Source organism: Haliotis cracherodii, unplaced genomic scaffold (assembly GCF_022045235.1).
Source record: "Haliotis cracherodii isolate W230 unplaced genomic scaffold, xgHalCrac1.p SCAF_18, whole genome shotgun sequence".
In the NCBI taxonomy this organism is placed as follows: domain Eukaryota; kingdom Metazoa; phylum Mollusca; class Gastropoda; order Lepetellida; family Haliotidae; genus Haliotis; species Haliotis cracherodii.
Window position 1 is genome coordinate 4,058,949 of NW_027266273.1, and position 23,812 is coordinate 4,082,760.

A 23,812-nucleotide genomic window follows, 5' to 3' on the forward strand; every position below is an offset into this window, starting at 1 on the left:
GACATCCATCAGTGTCCAGTAAGGTGACCATCAGTGATCAGTGAGGTGATCATCAGTGTCCAATAGGGTGACCACCAGTGTCCAGGAGGGTGACCACCAGTGTCCAGTAAGGTGACCATCAGTGTCCAGTAAGGCAACCTTCAGTGTCCAGTAAGGCAACCATCAGTGTCCAGCAAGGCAACCTTCAGTGTCCAGTAAAGTGACCATCAGTGTCTAGTAAGGTGACCATCAGTGTCCAGTAAGGTGACCAGTAGTGTCCAGTAAGGTGGCCATCAGTGATGTGAGTGGGTGAGTAGGGTTTATACCACTTTTAGCAATATTCCAACAAGTTCACTGCAGGGGACACCAGAAATGGGCTTCACACATTGTACCCATGTAGGGGATCGAACCAGGGACTTCAACATTATGAGCGAATGCTTCAGGCAGATTAAAGGCTTGGGATGTAAATATTAGAGTTGTCTTAAGATTTGTACAATTCCTGGCTTTACTACCTATCTAGAATCATCCCCCTGAATGATCTTTTATGTACCTTGGTAGTATTGTTCCATCACCATGCACTCCTCAGATTACAATCAAACCCAGACTCTTTTCTTTGCAAGCAGACACCCTGCCCACTTAGCCCTCACATTGGCATTATTATCATAAGGCTTATCATACAATCACAATGATCATTCTGTTCAGCACTACGGCAATGATGTTACAAAAATTGCGAAAAACTTACCTTCAAACATTCCTCAAGACATATTTACAGAGAAATGCCAAGCAATGAAAAAGATTTTATTGTGATTATTTTTTGACAATGAAAATAACTTCAGTAGGTATTTCTGTGTTGAAAATTGTCTGACACAGTGTTGTTTAAGAAAGGCTGTCCAAATAACAAAGCATCCGACATGTTTGGATTGGGTTTTTTAAGTTACAAGTATTTTTCAAGGAGGCATTGAAAGAAGGTAGGGTATAGAATGGGAAACAAAAACATATTTTGTTTAGCCTCCTTTAAAAAATTGCCACATAAAGCATGGTGTTCTTGAAGGATGCCACACGCGTCATTTCCAGGCAATCTCTGATTTATGCCTCCCTAGATGCTCGGCAGACGCAGTCGAACTACACCAGCAAGGAAACCACATAAATTAGTCCAAGACACCACATAAATTAATTAGTGTAACTGCCTAAACAGTTACAGGGGCATTAACTTTGTCAAGACATTCACATCGTTTTTGTGATGTTCCACATAGCTAAAATCACATTCTCACTGCAATTGCGAAAAATATTTTTTAGATCTGTTAATTGAAACAAAGCAGTAAATAAAATGGGACTTGATTAGTCCGGTCCTTTCATCACATTCACTTAATGTGTGTGTAACAGATTCAAATTTGCAAGAGCTTTTTCAAAATCTCTAAATACTGCTTTCCTGAAAACTTAGACTTTCTCCAACTTTCAACTTGAACAAAGTACAAATGCATAATGTTTAGATTTATCAGTTTCGATGGTAGGTTGGCATTATTTGTCAGAACTGGGAGATACGAATCATGTTTCATGTTAAAAATGAGAATTGTAACAAGTGTGATTAATTTCGTTATGCTCTTTTAAACTTGACCTCACTTGACCTATCATCTTACCCTAACAGGCTTTCCTTGGTCTCACCAGGGACTCCCTCATTATACCACACATTTTGGGAATCATAACATGATCTTTCAGGACCATGTTCACCTTATAGTGAGGGACTGCACATTTGGTATTTAATCGGAAAAAGTTGATTGCTGACCACAAACTGTCTCTTGATCAAAGAGGACTTTTAGCAAACAGTTTTGTTATAACGGAGGGTTATGTTTTTAGATTGAAGATAAAATAGAGCTGATTTTTGAAGGGTGTCTAGTTAACAAAACACTCAGTCGGTAAGAATTTTACAAGGTGCACATATAGAATTGGCACTTGTTTTTTTTACTGGATCTCCATGAGAACAGCATGCCAAAAGGGAAGTGCGATTATGCTATATTTACAAAAACTCACATTCATTTAGACATTTTTGGAGTTGATTGTAGATACCCGGCGAAACTCATTCTGATAAAACTTGTCTGGAAGTGTATCTTACATTGGAACAAAGTTCACATGTCTGGGGGAAATTTGATAAAATGGACCCATTTGGTGATAAAAGGCACAAACTTATGTATGTTAAAGGAACTACGTTTATAAAAAACTAAAATTAGTGGTCGTTTTGAATTTGTTATAACCGTAGTTAACTGTATTTAATCACAAAAGAAGTGCTAAACATGTTATAAACTCTTTCTGTATCTGCTATACTGAAAATACCATATACACGTAGTCACATTTGTATCTTTGTATTTTTGTATCTTTCTTTCTTTCTTTCAAACTGTGAAAATAATGTTGAATATAACTAATATCTCATTCATGTGTCATTCAATCTTTCAAAGTGGGTAGGCTATGCTCACCTTTTTAAATAAACACCTGGTATCATCACTGTTTGATAGTAATTCATAAAAACATGCTCATGATATAGTTTGAATCATCAACAATGGACTCTTTTTTAAGTAGTTTCTTTTAATTATGGAAATGTTTTTTTTGGTCAAATTTATGTATTATTATTATTATTATTATTATTATTATTATTATTATTATTATTATTATTTATGTTGCATTTAAACTGATGTAATTTAAGATGAAGAAAAATGAAACACAAATGTTAAAACGACACGTAAAGAATCAACAAGGACACTGTAACGTCATAACTTCCTGTAAGCATTTGCTAAACATTTATCAGTGACAATTTAAATCTTGAAATGCATTCCAGACAAAATACATTTTCTTCTTGAACAAAATAACAAAGCAGTTTTTTCAACACATTTAGGCAAAAAGTCTCGGAACACAAAGGCTTGTGCTACTTAATTCAATGTATTGTTTGAAAATCCATATCATTTGTATCTAATGGGTTGTATTTTGGAAAAAACATCCCTTTGTACTCCCGCCATAGGGAATTGCAGGAAAATGGAATACTTTGCTTGAGCTAAAAACATGTATGTTTCCAGAAACCAACATGAAAAACTATTTGATCAAATCCCAGGCATTTTCATCAGACCTGTTGCCTTTTTTGGTTTCTTTCTTTGAAAAATGGTTTTTTTCTTAAGTTAGTAATGACATACACTGTACTCAGTTAAGTACTTTTTTTAAATATCATTTTTTAGGATAAATTTAAACATTACAAAAACACCTTATCAACCAATCTTTTAAAAACTCTACTTTTACATCATTCTCGTGTAGAGAATCATCCACCAGGAATGGAGATAATACAACTTGAAAATTTTAACATTCAAATATGAAAAGCTAAACGTAAACTTACAATAAGACCTAATTGTAAATCTACAATAAAATCTTATCAGTCAATTTTCATCCAATGAATTTATAATGACTTTACCATTAACTTTCCAATCCAATTAATGAACTGACCATAAAAATATAATGAGACTTTACATTTGATCTTGAAGTGCTTTTTTTAAGCCGGGCCTCTTGAAGTTAAAGATTTGTTTAATGACGTTATAAATTAATTGAATAATCCTCGTCTTGTGTGGGATTTACTTGTCTTTCCAAAGTCAGGCTCAAATTGTCTTCGCTAATGTAGGTGCCATTAGCAGGCAGCATGAAAAACATGTGCACTGGAGGAATCCGCCGCCAACCAACAGCAGATAATTTACTTTTTCTGTTCCCCACTCAATTCACGGGTTCTACAGGATGCATGCAATTTACTTAACACGCTCTTGGAGTAACTTAAGTTACAAAATAGTATATTCACTTTAAGTGACCCTGCTGTCAGCTTTTTCATGAAGAGTCACACATGTACATTAAGTCCTAAATGAAAAGATTTAAATATTGAATTTCAGATTGAATGCTTTATTACTGGTTTGAGTTTGAATTCTAATGACTAAACGTGTCAAAGGAAATGTTTAACGCCTCAAAAGTAGGTACTTCTGTTTTTCAGTATTTGTTAAAAGGGTTCCAACTCTTTTCCATGTTAAATCCTGTTACACCATCCCGTTATCGCCTCTTCGTTTACGATGATGGAGGTCTTGGTCTACATACTTTTATACACTGAAATCTTTTATCACACTTGTTTTAAATAAAGTATGTGTCTTTAGAATTGATTTTGTTGAAAATATAAAGTTGATTGGTGTCTGAAATGGTTTGAACATGACTCAATTCTAAACACCTACCTGTACATTAGATTCACACTGCCGCAGTAATCCAGTAATTCAGCGTCTCTGTTTTTCAGACTGTCCAACAGACTTGAAAAGCACAAATTTGATTGAGAATGGTTGAAAGCCTAGAAAGCTGAGAGCATCAGCTGATGACATCTGCTGTTGTCTGCTGCTCGTTCTGTCACAATAAATACACAAACTGTCGTCTGCTACACAGACCTGTGACCGTCTGCCATTGTCGTCTGCTTCTGTTGCCTTTCAAAGCTTTCAAAAAGTGATGTCGCTTCACAACTTGGAACAAGTTTTGACTGAAGACTTTCGAGAAGTTTATCCTCCTTTCACCAGTGTCGTCTGCTTGAGTCTCCAGCCTCTCTCCCGCTACCTCTCACGCCTCTGTAAGTACAAATTTTGTCCAATTACTCTCGGTGGGTTCTCCGAGGGGTACCAACCTTCCTTGTGTCGGTTTTCATAGAGCTAGTATCTAATCACTTGTGATAGCTGTGCCGTGTCAGAGCACAGCACATTTCTCATCCTCTCTCTCCCAGCCCGACCCACTGCCTCACACACACATAATTAACTTGTTATAAGATGCCAAGGACTTCCACCACCAAACAGCCAACATTATCACACAGATGTACACTGAGTCTCCATGTCTTTCCAACCTTTTGGCAAGCGTCAGTCCATGTCATATACCTCACTGTAAACTAAGTATTCCTTCCCGGGGAAGAACTACCAACAACAAATTCCAACGATTCTTCTTTATGTAAGAATTTGAGCTCAAGTTAGACCTGTCAGGCTGGCACGGAGCTTGTTACCTCTCTGGTCCTGGACAGGATTAATATCTCAGAAATTGTCTTGCATTAGCACAAGTTGGGCCGAATTTGTCTGTAGACACAGTTAGAGTTAGGCTGATGGAACTTCACAGTGGAGTTTGCAGCTCTGAGGATTGTAGAGGTGGTTAACTATGTAAACAATGAGATGACGGACAGATCCTAGCAGGGGGCTCCTCCCTACAACTCAGCTTATCTCTCCACGGTGCCAGAGACTCTTCTCAAATATAGAGTCTCTCATGTTGGCTTCTGGAGATTAGTTTTATGAAATATGTTTTTTATATATTGATGCTTTATCTAACGGGTTAAGTGTTACCATATATTAATGATTTTTTTACATGACATTTTCATGCATTTTCATCCCGGAAATTAGGTTTTCAGAAAGCATGAGGTTTGCTTCCGATGAATTTACAGATGCTTCTGAGGTGATTTTTGTAAGTTATTCCTAACGTTGACATGCCATGCAATGAAGCTCTGCACATGGAAACAATCCTTATTCAACTTTAGCGCTGAGGAAAATATAAAGTTCGACCATCATTCTAAGATTGTTTTTCGAACACCTGGTGTCATCACTGATTTTCAATGATCCAGTTATATAATTTTCACCACGATTTTGCCTTTTATGCTGAATGGAATCTGTTTCGGCAGATAACTGAGACTGGTTATTCTCTGGCATTAACATTCCATATATATGGTATATGTATACATGTATATGTTCAGTTCATTTGATTGATTTAATTCATGTTGATAAGATACTACCATATAGTCAGGCAAACACAACTCATTGCTAATCATCATTATTATTGCCATTTTGAACACAAATATAACTTTTGCTGTGTTTAATATCTTTTGTTTATCAAAGTCAGATTGGGCAAGAACTGACAATGGTAATAATAATGATACTGCTCATTCTCATGTTAACAGTGGGGGTACAGGTGGCCTAGTCATCTAAGGTGCCGTGTTTGGCTGTGAAGAGTTGCGTCCCTTGGGCACGCCAGAAACCTATGACTGTGGATTCAAATCCCGGTTCACCCCTATTATGTTTCTAGGATTGTCAGCACCATACCCATACTCGTGGGTTTCACCAAAGTGGTAAATGTCTGTGACCTGCATCACTTCGGGCTTTCCTCCCACATTAAGCTGACATGCCATGATATAACTGGAATACTGTTAAAAGCGGAATTAAACCCAACTCACTCACTCACTCACCCACTCACTCACTCACTTACTCACTCACTCACTCACTCACTCACTCACTCACTCACTCACTCACTCACTCACTCACTCACTCATGTTAACAGCAAAGGCAATGAATATGAGGCAATCATTTGGTGATGTCAGATGGTCTAGTGGTTAGTGTGGTAATGTTTCAGGACCAGGTTCAATTCCCTAACTGGGTTGAAATTGTGTGAGTCTTCCTACCAAAAGCTGATATAGTATACTTCCCAATAGAAATTAAAGAAAACCTAAGTTTTTTGTATGAGTAATGTTAATCTGTCAAGGCTGGTAGGTATTGCAACACACAGCCTTCAATTGTGGGTGTTCTATGACTTCTTTTGAGACGTATATATGGATGTTGCCTCCATCGAGTGGCTTCCTGGTAAGTGTTCTCACTACTCATGCTTCAAGACCCGAGTTTAATTCCCTAAGTTGGTAGAAATGGTGAAAGACATTTTCAGTTTTCCCTTCCAATAGCAAAGAGAGTGCATTAGCGAAATTATTTTGAGGGTATATTTGTGGGTGGTTCATGACCCCATCATGTTTAGGACCTGGAACCTGTTCCACAAAGCGATCTTAGCAATAAGATGCTTGTAACTCCAATACTATAACATTGGCTTACGATCGCTTTGTGGAACAGCGCCCAGGTATTGAGGCATGGATGGCCCAGTCGTCGAATCCTTTATTCACCCTGATTGTGTTTCTAGGCTTGTCATACATCTTCTCATGGGTTTCCTCAAAACTTGCATCACTTCGGGCTTTCCTCCCATATCCTGGGGTAGATGCCATTGGTCATATTACACTAATCTGCAGCTCTTTCAGACTTGTGGTTCCACTTGACCCTCTTGTTTTTTGCTTGTCTCAGACTAACAGACTAGCGGCCATGTCTATCCTTGACATCAAACGGACATTCTGTGATATAACTGAAATAGCGGTGTTAAAACCAAACTCCCACATTCAATCACAGAACGGACAGGAACCCGAAAGGATGTCCAGGTTCAATTTGGAAAAATGCAGAAGTCATTCCTTGAGTTCACTTCCATTAGCTTATGTGGAGACTGCAGAGTAGCTGAGTGGTTAGTGTGTTGATTCATGACACTCATGCACCAGGTTCAATTCTGAAAAGGGTAGAAATGCTGGCACTCATTCTTGGTGCTTCTGTGGGTATTATTCAGTGTAGGAGGCACAACAGGAAATTGACTCCTGTGACTTTTCACTAATTGATATCCCATGCAATTGCTTATCATGACTTGTACCACTTCCCATGCGTTATCAGCAGGATAATTGACTTGCCTTTGTATGTATTTGTGACAGGTGCTCCAATGGGGCAGGATAAGCTCACCTTTTCTGAACACTGGTATCATCACTATTTGATAATGATTCATAAACACAAGTTCATAATATAAATGGAATCATACAGTGGACTCTTGGACAATGGATATTTCTTATAATTATTGAAACGGTTTTGGTCACTTTTGTTTACAGACAAGTTGTACCTGGGCTGGATCCCAGTTTTGAGATTTCCATCCTCAACCATGTCAGACTTAAACAAGGATGCTGCCAATTAGGCCTGGCCTGTTTGATTGAATGCAGTACCCCCGACAACACTCTTCATGTCTGCTAACCCCTGTTTCATTATCTACTTCAATCTGGCACTAACTGGTTCACCTCTCTAATTGGAGCCAGGTACACCATAATCTCTGTAAATTAGAACCATATAGAAGCAGATCACACTGGTATCTTTCGACAATTGTGGGTCTACTTGAGTATATATTTCATGTTTAATTGAGTTACAATATTCATCTTCAAACTATATTGATGGTTGCCAGAAATAAAATGGCTATCTGTCACCTTGCTCATATTTTACACATGACCCTTTTAAAAGTTGTATGGAGCTGAAATTCTGAGGCAAATGATTTTTTAACTGTTGTTAGGTCCCTTAAGCAATTTTTTCAGCTAAAAGTGAGCCTCTGTGGAATAACTGTATTCATTAGGATTTGCATGGCATCTATAGTTTGTACATCGGAATAATATTCATCATTTAAGTGCAGGATCATCTGTAATTAAGCGACCCGTGAAGATCCGGGGTATAATAGGTCGTCAGCAACCCATGCTTGCTGTAAAAGGCGACTATGCTTGTAGTAAGAGGCGACTTACAGGATCGGGTGATCAGGCTCGCTGACTTGGTTGATGCATGTCATCGATCCCAATTGCGTGGACGGATGCTCATGTTTTCAATCACTGTAATGTCTTGTCCAGACTCGATAATTTACAGATCGCCATCATATAGCTGGAATATTGCTGAGTGCGGCGTTGAACAACAAACAAACAAAACAAACAAGTGTAATTAAGCGCTGATCAGCAGCAATCATCATGACATCAGCTTAATTAGCATCAAGACCTCTCGTCAGCAGTCAGTGCTTGCCTCTTAGGGATATGTTATCTTTTGAACTGGTAGGCAAGGTTAGAAACATTAACTAGAACTGGGTGAAAATCTGATACAATATTTCATGTTAACCCCCCAAATCTAGATATTTTACATCAACCCCTATAGTCTGCATTGATCTTTGGACAAGTAGAGTCACTGGATTGTCTGGTCCAGACTTGATTATTTACAGATTGTTGTCTTATAGCTGGAATGTTGCTAAGTGTGGTTTTATCATCCAAAACTGGCTCCCACAGGAGATATGGCTTGGATGAGATCAAGTGATATCTACACTGCAGACCATTGTGACGTCACTGGTTACCATGATGTCACAATCAAATGACATCACTAATGGCTCTTCTACTGAAGCTGTTTTCAGTACTTTTTAGACTGAAGACACTGCTAATTACTGTCTACAAATTGAAAAAGTTGAAAGAATGATATTGGATGATAAATAAAATCTCACCCTCGTGTCTTTTGATATCAAATATATCAACATATATTTGATATCAAAAGACACTCGGGTGAGATTCTCTATTTAAACAACAAACGAACAAACTAAATGTATTTCTCCCATCACTTACTTAAAACAGAATTTATAACCTCCATGAGAGCATTTGATTAGACAACTTTTTTTAAGCTTTATGCCATTTGAATCTCCAAACCAGATTATGGAAATGAATGGTCCAGGGTAGCATTGAGTGAGTTGGGTTTTATGGCACTCGCAGCAATATTCCAGAAATATCACATTGTAACCATGGGGAAATGAACCCGAGGCTTTGGTGTGATGAGCGAACGCTTTAACAACTAGGCTACCCCATCACCCCCTGAAGTATAATCTGCTAAAAGCAGAGCCTATTGATCGATTCCAACTATATCGTACCATGTGTTCATGAATCACTGTCAAATAGTGAAGATACCAGGTGTTCTCTGAAAGATGACCATATCCTACCCCACTCGTGGGATCCATCACAAACACATGGACAGGCAAGTAAAATTGTTCACCTGAAAAAACACGGGAACATATGGTACAAGTCAAAACAGGGAATTGCATCAGACTTCATTTTTGTCACTGATGAGTCATATTTGGAAATCCTCCACATGTGTACCATAATGCTTTTGAAAGCTTTGCTGTGGCCATGAATGTAAACAATTCCTGATTAACAAATAGTTCTTACAGAATGTATATACCAGTGAAGACGTTCCTTGTTTCAGAGAATATATACCTTGAAGACATTCCTCATTGCAGTCCGATCCGTGAAGATCCGGGGTAGAATAGGTGTTCAGCAACCCATGCTGGCTGTTAATTAGCAACTATGATTGTCGTTAGAGGCGAATTACGGGTAAGGGTGGTCACACTCGCTGATTTGGTTGATGTATGTCATCGATCCCAATTGCGTGGATCGATGCTCATAATATTAATCACTGGATTGTCTGGTCCAGACTCAATTATTTACAGACTGCTGTCATATAGCTGGAATAATGCTGAGTGCGGCGTTAAACAACAAACAAGCCAACCAATCATAGCAGTCTAGAAAGCCAAGGTTTCCCGATTAACTTGGTACAGACAAAATAAAGTTTAACTGTTTCTCTAATGGACACCCATAAAAAAATAAAAGAAAGTCATTTTCTAAAAAGTAACTCCCTTCTAAATAACTATGCCAACTTATTTTTTGTTGACAAACAGTTAGGTTTATGGCGAATGGGGTGTATATATAAATTACGTGAAAATCTCAATACAGTAAACTGTGTTAATAATGTACATGCTTATAACAAACTGATGGATATAACGAACTGAGTGAGTGAGTGAGTGAGTATGGTTTAACGCCGCTTTTAGCAATATTCCAGCAACATCACAGCGGGGGACACCAGAAATGGGCTTTACACATTTTACCCATGTCGGGAATTGAACCCGTGTCTTCAATGGACGAGCGAACGCTTTAATCATTAGGCTACCCGACCGCCCCTATAACGAACTGATGTGTATATGCTATACATATGCTTATAACAAACTACGGTTATAACGAACTAAAATTAGTGGCCCCTATGAGTTCGTCATAACCATAGTTTACTGTATCATCATGTAAATTGAAGTGACAAAACCATTTCTAATATCATAAGAAATCTGTGCTAAAAGCAGAGTCCATTGTACGATTCCAACTATATCATAAGCATGTGATTAAGAATCACTTTCAAATGGTGTTGTACTAAGTATTCGCCAAACTGCCCCACATCAATATGACCCAGGGTTAATGATCTTCACAATCGAAGTGTGTAGAAAGTGACTAATAAGGTACTAATTGGATCGTTCCATCCTGAGGATCCTACAGAACAAACACTCCACAAAGTTATCTTTCAATTACCCAATCTTCCACCACCATCTTACCTACGTGGACATCAACGGGATAGCAACACGCAAAAACATATTCCTCTCACTTCGTCACAACTGTTTACCAAGAAATCCACCTTTGACCTCAAGGTCAGCGATTTTAGTGTGGAATGCAAGAACACGAGAACGCCCTGACATGATTCACATAATGAAGTATCGATAGTGCCTTCAGACACTTCCAACGTGTTGACATTTTCGCTATTTGAATGGTCAAAATCGTGAATCGTCCGAAATATTATCATGTCATTCCGTAGTGACTGGTTCCGTCACTTGAGATTTGGCAAGCCTACAATTTCCTTGGTCTCTCGTTGCTGCCATTACTTCAATAGCATCACAGTCCTAAACTAAATTTGGCCATTTATCAAACATTTAACTGTTAGAAATGGCTCATCATGAATATTTTTTCGGCATAATTGGTGTATAATTGCTTCGTGAGGCTCACATAAGGAGACAGGCGATGGGCTGCCTCCAAAATATTTTCGTATTGATTGAGAAACTAATGAAGCGAAATAAGTTTCCCGTTTGCGAGCTCATGTTGTTACAACAGAGGCTGGTACACAGAAAACGACATGCCTGCGCAATTAAATGATTACAGTCAGACTCAATCAATATTGAACTTGAATATACCCTCGGCCTTTTCGGTTGCAAAGCAGAGACCTTTTCATACCTCGTTTAAGCATTTTGAAAGGAATTTGTCCCATCATCTCAGCTTTGATGAGGTCCTTTCAAATTAGACTCACAATTTGGTGAAATGTTTGCGAATATTTGACAGTTACATAAGAATCGTGAGATTGGTTCCATTCAAGTCTCCCGCCAAAATTGATCAACGAAATATTCCTTGGTTGTACCTAATGAACACAGAAAGTCCTGTGGTATTTTTTGGGATAAGAGAGCACAATTTTATTTACTGGGTTCATCGATTTTTCAAGACAAGTATGTTTGCAAATTGTCAATTTTTTACGAATCATTCATGAGAAAAGATGTATATTTAACGTGATGACGACATAACTTTGGGAGAATGTTTTGACAAGGTGTCTTCAATGACTAATGTGTCAAGACTACATCTTAAATTAATATTTACACTCCTCTTCGATATTCCAAACACGTCATCAGATAAGCTATGAAGCTGATTGAGATGTCTTTCCAAATATACAGGTTGTAAATGCCAGTAAGGGTGGCATTTTCCAAATATGCATGTTTTTTACAAGATTGATGACTTGGGAAAAGGTAAATGTAATGTAAAAAGCTTAAGATGGAGAAATTGATACCACACATTGAAAGAAGTGTATGATTGTGATTCGAAACGAATTGATTATGATCTTAAAATGAGTGTGTCACTGTTAGTTGTTGTATCAATACATTGTCAGCCGGCAATACATGATTAGTCTTGAGATCATTGAAAACTGTGAAAATAGCAGTAAATGATCGATACTTTACAGCATGGGTTGCTTCAGATCATCTTGTTGGGTAGCCTAATGGCGGAAGTGCTTGATTGTCTTGCCATAGAGTTGAGTTTTATTCCCAATAGGGGTTGAAATGTGAAGTCCATTCTCCACGGACCAGCTGCACAAAGTGATCTTAATGCTAAGATGATTGTAACTCCCATTTTTTAACACTGACTTACAAGTCATGGTGCTGAGGTTGCTTTGTGGAATGGGACCAAGGTGTCGTCCTTGTTTGTTTGTTTGTTTGTTTGTTGTTTATTGCTGCACTCAGCAATATTCCAGCTACATGACGGCAGTCTGTAAATAATCAAGTGGCCAGACAATCCAGTGATTGACATCATGAGCATCGATCTATGCAATTGGGATATGGTGACATGCAACAACCAAGTCAGCGAGCCTGACCACCCAACAATAAATAAATTACAAGTTTATCATCCAATTTTTTTCAAAATGTGTGTGAAGCATTTTATTATTTATACTTTACTTTTTTAACAAATTGTTCAAGGTATAGGTGTAAGGTAACTGTCAATAACCTTAACTTACATGAAGCATCGATGTTTGATTTGAAACGTACATGACTTTCCTTAAATCTGTATGTACTTTGACAATAACATGATGGCTGTCAGTGTGTATGGTAGGCCAGGGGCAAAGCATTAATTTTTATTATGGCAATTTATTACTCTGCTTTTAACATTGTTCCAGTTATATCATGGTGTGTCAGCTTAATGTGGGAGGAAAGCCCCAAGTGGTGCAGGTCTCGGACGTTTACCACTTCGGTGAAACCCACAAGCACTAACAAACCTAGAAACATAATCGGGGCGAATCGGGATTCGAACCCACAATCATAGGTTTCTGGCGTGCCCAAGTGACGCAACTCTGCACAGCGAATCGCGGTGCCTTAGACGACTGGGCCACTCGTGCCCCCTCATGGTACAAAGAGCTGATACCAGGAAAGAGACCCTTTACCCTGAAACTCATGTAAACATTTTGGGTGATAATTACTGATTATTTGATTCTGGTTCGTATACACAGAGATGTTTAATGAATGAGATACTGTATTAAATCCTCAACTAAATGAAGACATGAAAATATGTTTCGTTTATTGCGATATTCCATATGGGGATTTGGAGTGGTTAGCAAGGGGGGTTGGAGTGGTTCCATATGGTAGTGTGAAAAGAATCGAATCGGGTCAGACAATCCAGTGACTGAGACCAAGACCAACGATCTTTGTGTCAGGGCACGATGAAACTCCATCCACGAAATCACCGAGTTTGACCACCTGAACTATAAAGTTGCCTCTTTCAACCAGCTTAGGTTGCTAGGGACTAATTCTAACCCCGGAATCCCCATGGGTTTGCAAACAAAGGGAAAGAGAAAGTTGAATGATAGTTGGATGGATCTGGCAAGAAAAATTTGAAATACATCAGGAGGAAAGAAAGATGGATGTAGGGAGATTTATGGGAAAGAAGTAAGTGAGTTACGCAGCTTTCAGCAATATTCCAGCAATATCACAGCGGGGGCCACCAGAAATGGGCTTCACACATTGCATGTGAGGAATGGAACCTGAGCCTTTTTTACTTCAGCCAGAAGGAAAACCCACTGCCCCATAGGACAGAAAGAAGCATATATGAAGAAATATATGACAGATTGGCTGGAAAGAAAGAAGGATGGATGTGAAATATAGGATGGATTGGGAGGAAAGAAAGAAGGATGGATGGAGAAATAGAGGATGGATTGGGGTAAAGAAAGAAGGATGAATTGAGAAATATAGGATGGATTTGGAAGAAATAAAGGATGGATGGAGAAATATGGGATGGATGTGGAGGAAAGAGAGAAGGATGGATGGAGATATATATATATATATATAGGATGGATTGTGAGGAAAAAAGAACGATGGATGGAGGAATATAGGATGAATTGGGAGGAAGAAAGAAGGATTGATGGAGAAATAGAGGATGGATTGGGGGGAAAGAAAGAAGGATGAATTGAGAAATATAGGATGGATTTGGAAGAAATGAAGAAGGATGGAGAAATATGGGATGGATATGGAGGAAAGAGAGAAGGATGGATGGAGATATATATATAGGATGGATTGTGAGGGAAAAAGAAGGATGGATGGAGGAATATAGGATGGATTGGGAGGAAGAAAGAAGGATGGATTGGGGGAAAGAAAGAAGGATGAATTGAGAAATATAGGATGGATTTGGAAGAAATGAAGAAGGATGGAGAAATATGGGATGGATGTGGAGGAAAGAGAGAAGGATGGATGGAGATATATATATAGGATTGATTGTGAGGAAAAAAGAAGGATGGATGGAGGAATATAGGATGGATTGGGAGGAAGAAAGAAGGATGGATGGAGAAATAGAGGATGGATGGGGGAAAGAAAAGAGGATGAATTGAGAAATATAGGATGGATTTGGAAGAAATAAAGAAGGATGGAGAAATATGGGATGGATGTGGAGGAAAGAGAGAAAGATGGATGGTGATATATAGGATGGATTAGGAGGAAAGAAAGAAGGGTGGATGGAGGAATATAGGATGGATTAGGGGAAAGAAAGAAGACGGATGGAGAAATAGAGGATGGATTGGGGGAAAGAAAGAAGGATGAATTGAGAAATATAGGATGGATTTGGAAGAAATAAAGGATGGATGGAGAAATATGGTATGGATGTGGAGGAAAGAGAGAAGGATGGATGGAGATATATAGGATGGATTGTGAGGAAAGAAAGAAGGATGGATTGAGGAATAGAGGATGGTTTGGGGGAAAGAAAGAAAGATGAATTGAGAAATATAGGATGGATTTGGAAGAAGTAAAGGATGGATGGAGAAATATGGGATGGATTGTGAGGAAAGAAAGAAGGATGAATTGAGAAATATAGGATGGATTGGGAGGAAAGAAAAAAGGATGGATGGTGAAATATAGGATGGATTTGGAGGAAATAAAGAAGGATGGAAAAATATGGGATGGATGTGGAGGAAAGAGAGAAGGATGGATGGAGATATATAGGATGGATGTGGAGGAAAGAAAGAAGGATGAATTGAGAAATATAGGATGGATTGGGAGGAAAGAAAGAAGGATGGATGGTGAAATATATGATGGATTTGGAGGAAAGAAAGAAGGATGAATTGAGAAATATAGGATGGATTGGGAGGAAAGAAAGAAGGATGAATTGAGAAATATGGGATGGATTTGGAGGAAAGAGAGAAGGATGGATGGAGATATATAGGATGGATTGTGAGGAAAGAAAGAAGGATGAATTGAGAAATATAGGATGGATTGGGAGGAAATAAAGAAGGATGGAAAAATATGGGATGGATGTGGAGGAAAGAGAAAAGGATGGATGGAGATATATAGGATGGATGTGGAGGAAAGAAAAAAGGATGAATTGAGAAATATAGGATGGATTGGGAGGAAAGAAAGAAGGATGGATGGTGAAATATAGGATGGATTTGGAGGAAAGAAAGAAGGATGAATTGAGAAATATAGGATGGATTGGGAGGAAAGAAAGAAGGATGGATGGTGAAATATAGGATGGATGTGGAGAAAAAAGAAAGGGATGGATAGAGAAATATAGGATGGATATGGAGGGCATAAAGAAGGATGGATGGAGAAATATAGGATGGATTAGGAGGACAGAAGAAGGATGGATGATGGTTGTAAGAAAAGTGATATGGACACAAGATTGGCAAGAAAAACAATGGAAGAAGGAAGGATTGACAAATATCCAAAATTAAAATGGATTGAGAGAAGGTCGGTGAGTGAATGAGTTTGGCCTCATGCCGCTTTTAGTAATATCATGGCGGGGAACACCAGAAATGGGCTTCACACATTGTACCTATGTGGGGAATCAAACCCCACGAGTGAACACTTTAACCACTGGGCTACCTTACCGCCCCAAGAGAAGAAGAAAGGAAGGAAATGAGATGGAAAGTTTAGTTTACAGGATGAATGAAGGCACAGAAAGGGAGATGTAGAGTCTCAAGTGCTTGATAGAGAGTACATAAATGATATCCAAATAATACAGTGTCTGATGACAGTGACACGCCGGTCCTCCCAGAGGTTTACTGAGTGTAATAAGGAACAAGTGGGTGTACTGGTGACATTATGACTTGGGATTGGTTACCTGTACGTAATGGTTATCTAATGATGCCATGCAATTTTATAAACATTTCCATTGCAGATGATCAATGTCCATGCAAACACTACTTAAATCTGTCATGGTGGTAATTATGGCTGCTTATATTGTACTAACCACACGTTTGACCTGTTGATATTATGATTGAGTAACAGCTAAATAAGTGACTTGGGTCACATGAACAGAGTGGGAAGTTTATGTAGTGGAAAATGTGTGTTTATATACTACTCAAAAGAAGTCAAGCAACACCCAATTCTTTCATATTACTATGGTTAAACTGTCACAACACCTCCGTGGTCTAGTGATAGGGCATCCGCCCAGAGAGTGAAAGGTTGAGGTTTTCATCCCTGGCTGTGTCATACGTAAAGATGTTAAAAGATGGTACTTGTTGTTACCCTACCTGGTGCTTGGCATTAAGGGGCAGAAACAAGGACTGGTCGGCTCGGAGTCAGAACACTGTGTCTGAGTGGGGTATTCATGTTAAACTGCGGCATGGTATCTCAGTGGGCTAGCACTATAAAATCGGCAATAGCCCTGACTAGTACAAGCAGCCACACACACACGTGCATGCACATAGCTTTATAAGTGCAACAATCTTGAATGTGACATCAAACCCCATTTCACCTCACCTTACCCATCTTCCTGAGGCAAGAGTGTGCACTTTTTTTCAAAGTCTTGTTTCCACCCTTGCCACATCAAGCCCACTTTCCTGTGCTAAATATGATTAGACTATCGCACATATCTATAGTCCAATTAGAGAACGTTTCACAAAGTCAACATCCTCGATTGGTACATCTTCGTATGAAAGTGATTTACTTCTGCCTGTCTTTTTTTACACTAATGTGTTTTTTCATTTTTTAAACCTCCAAACGATTGCCCGTGTTTTTGTGTCAGGGATGAAATCACGAATGTTTTTGTTATCTGATTGACTAGGTCGTCACCTATGGTAGTCGCCATCTTTGTGAAGCTATATAAGGTAGGAACAGTAATCTGATTGGATATCACGTTTTCATTACAAGGGGCACAACTTGTAATATACGCAAGGTGGCACCAGGGTCGAGCCAAGAAATGGGGTCTTGATGTAGCAAGGGTAGAAACTAGGCTTTGATATAGACCAGTGGATGATGCACCTTACCTTAAAGATAAAGATTTATCAAAACTTACACCATTGGGAAAAGTATATGACAAAGTATAGGTGCACATTGCTAAATCCCTATTACTAAAGCATGTACTCCTCATGTGTGTTTGAGTACTCTGCATGTGTAACTTTACTGGGTACCCCAGTGAACCTCCCAGTTAGTCTGTTATTATCCCCATCCTCAGTCCCCTGAGTAGAAAGCATATGCTAAACAGTGGTGCCCTCTCTCAATTGTTTGGTGTGAGCATGTGTGATGAGGCACGCAGGATGTTTACACATGGCTCACAGAACACTGGCCTCGATTGGTGACATTTATCTACTGAAAACACAAGCTCATTATAGACTGCCTCGTCAGATGATTTCCCCCTCCGAGGTGGGTGATGGGAGCCTGTTTTTTAAACATGGGGAAATATGGTTTCATTCATTCATTCAGAGTGGCAGGTGTGCCATGCAGTTGGTGGAGTTGAAATGTTTTCGAAATATTTGCCAGTTCTTTATATAGGTACTGTGTACTTGGATGTATGATGACATACATGATTATTATCATAGTGGCACTCACTCACTCACTCACTCACTCATGCACTCACCAACCCACCCACTCACTCACTCACTCACTCACTCACCCACCCACCCACCCACCCACCCACCCACTCACTCACTCACTCACTCACTCACGCACCCAAGCACCCACCAACCCACTCACTCATTCACTCACTCACTCACTCACTCACTCACTAACCCACCCATCCACCCACCCACTCACCCACTCACTCACTCACTCACTCACCCACCCACCCACCCACTCACTCACTCACTCACTCACTCTTGTCTTTGATAGACTTCATTTAAATCTGTTGCCATGACAGCCGCTACATTTATTCTCCAAGACAGAGGGAAAAACCCAACACATGGTGAAATGTCAATCTGTGTCAGGATTCAGTTTGTTCACCTGGTCAGTTCTAGAAATATGATTCATATTTACAGAATTTCAATGACCATGCCTTAGTTCTAAAGGGTAGATTATGCTGAAGAGTTACAAAGTACACCTTACTCTCGACTGTTGCAGATGTGGATAGACCCAAGAGCTGAAGAGGGGGATGAGTATAGGCTCCTAGAGCTGTAAAGGGATGGGTATAGGCTGCGAGAGCTGTAAAGAGATGAGTATAGGCTCCTAGAGCTGTAAAGGGATCGGTATAGGCTGCTAGAGCTGTAAAAGGGATCGGTATAGGCTGCTAGAGCTGTAAAAGGGATCGGTATAGGCTGCTAGAGCTGTAAAAGGGATCGGTATAGGCTGCTAGAGCTGAGAAGGGGATCGGTATAGGCTGCTAGAGCTGTAAAAAGGATCGGTATAGGCTGCTAGAGCTGTAAAAGGGATCGGTATAGGCTGCTAGATCTGTAAAAGGGATCGGTATAGGCTGCTAGAGCTGTAAAAGGGATCGGTATAGGCTGCTAGATCTGTAAAAGGGATCGGTATAGGCTGCTAGATCTGTAAAAGGGATCGGTATAGGCTGCTAGATCTGTAAAAAGGATCGGTATAGGCTGCTAGAGCTGTAAAAGGGATCGGTATAGGCTGCTAGAGCTGTAAAAGGGATCGGTATAGGCTGCTAGAGCTGAGAAGGGGATCGGTATAGGCTGCTAGATCTGTAAAAGGGATCGGTATAGGCTGCTAGATCTGTAAAAAGGATCGGTATAGGCTGCTAGATCTGTAAAAGGGATCGGTATAGGCTGCTAGAGCTGTAAAAGGGATCGGTATAGGCTGCTAGAGCTGTAAAAGGGATCGGTATAGGCTGCTAGAGCTGTAAAAGGGATCGGTATAGGCTGCTAGAGCTGAGAAGGGGATCGGTATAGGCTGCTAGAGCTGTAAAGGGAATCGGTATGAACTTCAGGATGAACATTTTATTAGACATATGCTCAGGGGTCTGTAAGGGAGACTAGTTCTCATCCTCTACACTATCCCCATTAGCATTTTCTTTATTGACAATAAAAAAACAGATGAAAATTAAAATTAAAATTGTAAAAGAGTTTCTTCATCATATTTTCAGAAAGTACATCAAGGTCCAAGAGGTGACCTTTTAGAAGGATATTTGGCTTGACAATGAATGGCATTCAGATTTAGTCATGACATTTAGATCAAGAATTAAACTTTTTGTTTTTTCTTATATTGACAAAGAATAAAGTTTAGAGCAGTCAAAATACGACAGTGATTGATCTGTAACTTCAGAAATTTCAATTTCCTTAAGGCATCATGACCTGCATTATCTTTAATCTTCGATGCCGATGTTGTGAAAATATAATATCTTACATCTCAGAAACTGCTGCACCAGATGAGGTGACTGTTCTCTCTTATCAGATTACCCAGTAGGATGAGATTGTAATGTGACTGTTAACCTTCTAGTGCCTCACAGGCAGCTTGGGTTGTATACTTCTCAGGGAGCTGAGAATGAAAATCACTGATCCACTGGTTGGGGTAGTAATGTAGCACTTTGAACATGCTTTAGTTTTATGGATTTGGCGCACCATAAATATGCACATTTTTATTGTCTTTTACATTGATGCCATAGTATCATCTTACCTCAAACTGATCACATTACACAGACAAGTAATATCAAGACATTTAGAAAACATCAACACACGCTTTCTATAACTGATGTCTTCAGATTGCACAACACAACTTCCAGCTCACACAGAGTGAGTGAGTTGGGTTTTAAGCAGCTTTGAAAAGTATTCCAGTTATATCATGCACATCCGTTTTATGTGGGAGGTCTTAGACATTTAACACTTTGGTGAAACCCACAAGCATGTGTATGGTACTGACAAACCTAGAAACATTTCGGGCCAAACAGGGATTCAAACCCAACATCATAGGTTTCTGGTGTGCCCAAGGGAAGCAACTCTACATGCGAAGTTGTTCCCCAGCTCGCTCACACTGTACCCAGTGAGCCAGAGTGCCTTGGTGCTATTTTTCCATAATTGAGCAATGTTATTTGATACCTCTGGCTGATCAATCACTGCTTGAGCATAGAGTATTTTGTCTCCAACACTTTTTACCAGACTAACACTATATTTATGTACTGGTACATTCTGCCATGATACAGATCTTGTTAAATGATGTTCTGTGGAATCTGTCTGAAACCAGATTTGTGTTTGACCAAAAGATTATTCCAGTTTAGAGTGAGTGAGTGAGTGAGTGAGTATGGTTTAACGCCGCTTTTAGCAATATTCCAGCGGGGGACACCAGAAATGGGCTTCACACAATGTACCCATGTCGGGAATCGAACCCAGGTCTTCGGTGTGACAAGCGAACGCTTGAACCACTAGGCGACCCGACCGCCCTCCAGTTTAGACAGTGGTCTGGATTAGTTTACTTGATGATAAATTAATAATGTAAATTCGGAACTATAAATTTAGTCAAATATGATCAGAAATTCGTCTGAGTCCGGTTTTGACAGACCCGTGAAAATCTGGGGTAGAATAGATCTTCAGCAACCTATGCTTGCCGTAAAAGGCGACTGCTTGTCAAAAGAGCTGACTAACGGGATCAGGTGGTCAGACTCGCTGACTTGGTTGATGCAGGTTATCGATCCCAATTGCGAGGATCGATGCTCATGATATCAATCACTGTATTGTCTGGTCCAGACGCGATTATTTACAGACAGGCGTCATATGGCTGGAATATTGCTGAGTGCAGCGAAAAAAACAACAAACCAACCGGTTGTAACAGATTCATGTCTCATCTGACCTATTTATGATGATACCATCACTCTAATTGGTTATACAGACCCTGAAACTTAAATATCCCAAGAAACTGCCAAGCAAGTCCAGATGACTTCAGTTTCTGTAAATGAATACATCTTTAGGGTACCTTTCCATTATAATATTATATCAACAGTCAATTTATGAAAAATATTTTGAAATATTTTCGATTTTGAGATTTTGTTGGTTTAAATAAGTGTGCATAATTTGATCCCAATCCACCTGGTACTGCTGTGCTGTGGGGCATGGGTAACATAGTCATCCATGGTGTCGCAATTCACTGTGCAGAGTTCTATCTCTAGGCATGCCAGGCACCTTGGCCTTTAATGTTTTATAGGTTGATTAACATGACATGGTATCAAAAGATAATTTCTTATGAACAGTCTTGATAAAGTCTCATGTTTTTGTCATTTCATCTGATTGTAAAACAGCCAGCCAAACAGTTAATGTCGAAATGTCTGTTTTTTCTTCTGATTGCGGTTTCTTTGTTTTGGTTGGTCTTGTTAACCAACTTTAAAAAAAGGCACCATGTTCGTAGGTTCAAGTCCCGATTCGCCCTGATTATGTTTCTTGATTTGCCAGCACCGACCCATATTGTGGGTTTCACCAAAGTGGTAAACGTCTTAGACCTGCATCACTTGGGTCTTTCCTCCCACATGAAGCTGACGAACCATTCTCCAACTGAAGTACTGTTCTGAATGTCCACAAACCAAACCCACTCACTATATAAATTTGAGACTGAGAATACTTTAATTATGTTCCTATCCTCATTGTCTCAGAGAGGATTATTTTTATGAAACAAAATATTTTTGAATTGTTCACATTTTACTTAAAAGCTCATTTCAACATCAACTTGAGATGTTTGTCAAAACTCCTTTTTTAATACCAATGTGTAAGTCATTCTTATTAGTATATATCATTCCATCTTTTATGAGAGTCTGTCTGTTAAATTGATATAGATTAAACTTATTGAGGTTATAGACATCAAAATCCCATATCCACTCTATCAGTACAAGCAGGACATGATTTGTAACACAATGACTCAAAACTAAATGTCTTTCAGTCTCCTGCCTACATCCTTTTATCTCCACCATTATCGTTGGTGATGTTGTGAACCTGAAATGACTCTGCCAATATGATGCCTAAAACTATTTTAAAGAAATACCAGTCTAGACAATTTCTCTTGAAAGGTCACATAATGGGTCTTTGGGAATATAGTATGGTATTTACAAAAATGTATGTAGTATTGAATTTATGAAATAAGTCTCACAAGATGGAAAGACATGATAAAGAGGAGGGCCATTTTTCAAAATTCCATGACTGATTTATTATGATTATGAGAAGTTGTTATATTGAGGTATTTATTATATTGATTCTCAGCTGTCATATTTGACTGGCACTGTTTTCTCAAACACTTCAAAGGGGCACTGGTGGCCCAATAATTTAAGGCACCGTAATTCACAGTGCACTCACTCACTCCTACATTTCAGGGAGACCTGAAATACTTTTAATAAACACCCTTATGTAATCATTTTAACGACAATAAGACACATCTCTCTCTCTCTCTCTCTCTCTCTCTCTCTCCTCTCTCTCTCTCTCTCTCTCTCTCTCTCTCTCTCTCTCTCTCTCTCTCTCTCTCTCTCTCTCTCTCTCTCTCTCTCTCTCTCTCTCTCATCCGGACATGTGTACTCTGTTTCATGTATTTGTTGGATATGTTCCTCTTCTTTTTGAAAATGTGATTCATCATCAGGATTTAGCTGATGGAGGATTGCCGAACTTCCAGTTCCACTCTAAATCTACCACATGTATTTTTATCATTTCTGTATTTGCTGGTGTTTAAGTTGTTTAAGTACCCCCCAAGACCTATTAACATCATATCTGGAGCTGTCATTCATTTCACACATCCATTCCTGACAAAACATATTACCAGAAGTTTGTCTGAAATGTCATAAAAACATGCTTCAGACAGTAAACCCAATTAGATTGTCTGCTGTGCTTCAAGGGTTAAAGGTCATAAAGGAGTAGAATTGGTCTCGAGTAATCTGTGATTGTCACAAGAGGGGACTTAATGGATGTGGCAAGCTCATTAAAACCAGATCTTTTGCTCTGATATGATCTCTTCTCTATAGAAGGTTGGGTCAGGTGAACCCTGAGCGATCTTTGAATTCAACTTCATTTCTTTACCACCTCAATTCAGAAATTTCAATATTAGAGAAAGAGCACAGCAACAGAACACAAATTAGGAGGTGTACTTTCAGGGGTATATTTGT

The 23,812-nt window shown here is 39.1% G+C and overlaps 1 protein-coding gene across 2 annotated transcripts in view; it reads right to left on the reverse strand.

The window, feature by feature from the left end:
- Positions 1-23,812, reverse strand: part of LOC139465684 (frizzled-5-like) — a 202,529-nt gene that overhangs the window by 111,488 nt on the left and 67,229 nt on the right. The window contains exon 2 of one of the 2 annotated variants that reach the window (XM_071247461.1): positions 4,221-4,598. The gene's annotated coding sequence lies outside the window, so the exon portion shown is untranslated. Of the gene's footprint in view, positions 1-4,220; positions 4,763-23,812 lie in introns of those variants that run through there. The other variant, XM_071247460.1, reaches the window with a different exon arrangement.